This window comes from Propithecus coquereli, unplaced genomic scaffold (assembly GCF_000956105.1).
Source record: "Propithecus coquereli isolate 6110/MARCELLA unplaced genomic scaffold, Pcoq_1.0 Scaffold267, whole genome shotgun sequence".
Classification (NCBI taxonomy): Eukaryota; Metazoa; Chordata; class Mammalia; order Primates; family Indriidae; genus Propithecus; species Propithecus coquereli.
The window spans coordinates 3,315,148-3,318,882 of NW_012148252.1; the positions used below are offsets into that span (position 1 = coordinate 3,315,148).

Consider the following 3,735-nt stretch of genomic DNA (forward strand, 5'->3'; position numbering starts at 1 on the left):
AAATGTAAATCAAAGCCACAAAGAGATCAACTTACCCGAGTCAGAATGGCTATTATTAAAAAGACAAAAAATAATGGATGTTGGTAAGGATGTGAAGGAAAGGCAACTTTTAGTGGGAAGGTAGTATAGCTTTTATGGGAAATAGTATGCAGATTTTTCAAAAAACTAAAAATAGAACTATCAGTCAATACAGCAACCCCACTACTGGGTATCTACCCAAAGGAAAAGAAATCATTATAATAAAAAGATATCTGCACTTGTATGTTTATTGCAGCACTATTCACACTAGCAAAGATATGGAATTAACCTAAATGTCCATTTAGGAAAATGTGGTATATATGCCCAATGGAATTCTATTTAGCCATAAAAAAGAATGAAATCATGTCTTTTGCAGCAACATGGATGGAACTGGAGGTCATTATCTTAAGTGAAAGGCACAGAAAGACAAATACTGTATGTTCTCACTTGTAAGTCAGCACTAAAAAAAGGTGTTCACATGTACGTAGAGTGTGGAATGATAGATAATGAAGACTTGGAAGAGTGAGAGGGTCGGAGCATGATGAGAAGTTGATTAATGGATACAATATATGTTGTACCCATCCATCACTGGGTGATGGATACCCTAAAAGCCTTCACTTGACTACTATGTAATCTATGCATGTAATAAAACTGCACATGCACCCCCTAAATTTGTACGAAAAAGACAAAAAGAAAAAAAAAAGTCACTTAAGGAAGGATGTGCCTGAGTATAATTGTGCCAGCCACCTATGACACTAAAAGGAATCCTCACCTCCCCTAAACCTTGGTGTTTCATTAGTACTTATGAAATGTGTGAGTAGGTAACGTGGAAGCTAAGATGTCATAGCAAAAGTGGATTCCAACGTGAAGAGTTTCCAATCATGGGAACCCCAAAGTTAAATTTTATCCAAATGATCACACTGTGATGAATATCTACAGGAGAAAACAATTTATTCTTTTAACCTATAAAAGTCTGTGAAGTGCCACAAATTGAAAATGGTTTATTTTTAAAAGTCCAGGTTTAATTTTAAAATAAAGCTTTATTTTTCATGCAGTTTTGTGTCTAAAGAGGTTATGAAATACAGACTAGAACAAAAACTTGTATTTTCCCCAGTACATTACCTTTATTGATCTATGTGTCACCTGAACTCTGAGTTCTACTGGTAATACTGAGAACAGGAAATGGCAGAAGGAAAGAGGTAGCTAATGTGTAATGAAGAAACTCAGGTCTTGAATGCATAGTCAGGGCACAAAAGTCATGCCACATCACTGGAAAACTCAGTGCTAAGGTACAGAATCTCTATCCTTCTTATCTCAGGATTTTTCAGTTTCTCTTAAAGAACCTGAATCTATCTTCCTTTTTTTTTTTTAAAGTCATTCTGCTAAAATCCTGTCTCCTGCCTAGAATAGTTTTGTCTGTAACTAATGAGACTGTGAGAGCTATCCTCCTAGAAGATTTGATCTGCACCAAATACATTATATACATTGTTGGATTAGAGAAAATAGCCAGGTTAACTATCAAACCGACACTCTCAGAACACTGAATAATAGATTTATGCACCTTCCAGAAATAAATGCTTACATTATACAAAATACTGAGCATTAAAATAATGCAATCTGAGAAGGAACACAGCTTAAACCAGAAAGTTTTAATATTTTTAAAAATTTCATATTATTTATGCTGTCAACAAACTACTTTCAAAATTTAAAAAGTTTATAGCTAGGAAAATTTTTTTTAGAAAAGTACCATCTTTACCACCAGCTACTAATCCTGCTTCTGACAAGTATATATTTGTTTTGTTTTAGTTACAGGAAAAACAATTAACATAGAATCTTCTGATCTGAAAGCTAAGGAGTGTATGGTAGCAGACTCAAACAAACAAAAAATCCAGTACACTAGATAAGCAACAGAAAGAGCAGAGAGAGGAATTAGTTGGAGCTCATTAGATGAACTCTAAGCTATACAAGAAACACACAAAGCATAAATCACGGAAACAAATCAACTTTGTTGGAGGATGTGATAATGTATACTGGCAAAGTGGATATTTTGAAGGGAGAATTAAATAAAGCAGGCACCTAAGTTTCTTCTGAGAGTCATTATTAATGGCTAAAATGCCTGGAAGGCAAAGCTGTAGCATTATATAGACAATGTAAACCACTCTACTACCACACAACATTGAATCATGTGGCTGTAGTGCCAGCAAAATACAAAGTGGCTCCAAGTAAAAACAATCTCAAATAGGCAAATTCTAAGTTTTAGCTCAAGGTCAGTAGTATATTATATAATTCAATATTTAGTACCTAGGTTTTAAAATACATTAGACTTTAACGTAAATCATGGGAAAGATAGGTCTGCCACTACTCTGCTGTGTGACCTTTGGTAAGTCATATAACTTCCCTGAGCAGCCTCAATTTCCTCATGTATCAAATCCAGTTGGACCATATGATCTCTAAGGTTCTTCCAGCTTTAAAAATTCTGAGTCTATTATAATTTAATTGTTTTGACAGTATAATTGTGGCATTTTTTCTTTAAGACAGGGTCTTACTGTTACTCAGGCTAGAGGGCAGTGGCATCATCCCAGCTCACTGTAACCTCAAACTCCTGGGCTTAAGAGATCTCCTGCCTCAGCCTTGTGAGTAGCTCGGACTACAGGTGCATACCACCACGCCTGGCTAATTTTCTTTTTATATTTTGTAGAGACAAGGTCTTGCTGTGTGGCATCATTTTTAAGGAAACTGAAAAACTTAGGTAAACTCAAATTTAAAAAGGCCATCTTTTAAAATATCTTTAGCTATCTAAAAAACAGAATGACAGAGGAATGTAGCGAGCACCTAAAGTCCTAAAATCAGTGTTTATGCTTCTTATATAGGATGTTTCATAGATGGCTAAAAATCACAGAATCACTAAATTTTTTGAGCTGGAAGGAAATTCAATTTGTGTTATTGCCTGATGGATTTTTGAGTTCCAGACCTACCTTCTTTGATCCTCTGCTCTACTTGGCTCTCTGGTAACACAGACCTGGCTAGGCAGAACTGGCATTGATGCTAGGTCAGTGTAGAATGAATAGTTCAAAGTATGGGGAAATGAAAATAGCAGAGAAATGGCTATAGGAGAGAAGGGAGCAGTGGAAAATTTTAGTCAAGGAAGTAGCTGATGCAGTTTTATTTAAAAATTGTTACTAATTATAAAATGGCATGTACATTGTTTGATTCATAAATTTATTAATGTAAGATAAATACATATTTTTTTTTAGTGTATACCGCATGTCAATGTAGGAGATATTCCTCCTCCAACCTTTCACATGACCATTTTTCTGTCTCTCATTATCTTTACTCAAAGTCAACTGAAAATAACATGGGAGCTGAATTAAGCTAGTAAGGTAAAAGTATAGAGAGCAGAAGTAAGGCAAAGAATCGTGAACATAGAAACCGACTAAAAGAAACTAACACAAGAGTAGGCTCTGATGTACCTAAAACATTTTGGTATCAAAGGGGGAAAGAAAATACTCAGGACTTTGAAATTATGTGTGCAAGTTTCTTTTAAGAAATTTCAATTTATTGACTTCCCCAAATTATTTTTAATTGGTATCAAAATTCAGAATTAATCTCCACGTTAAATGCCAATTTATCAGAATTACTAAAGGAAACTGCTAATGTAAAAGTGGTATCAGAATGAATAAATAATTTAGAACAAGATTAAATAAAATTATTAATAAA

At 34.4% G+C, this 3,735-nt stretch overlaps 1 protein-coding gene across 1 annotated transcript in view; it reads right to left on the bottom strand.

The window, feature by feature from the left end:
* The window catches only part of RIC1 (RAB6A GEF complex partner 1), a 41,603-nt gene that overhangs the window by 25,909 nt on the left and 11,959 nt on the right, over positions 1-3,735 (bottom strand). The gene's annotated exons all lie outside the window — the stretch shown is intronic.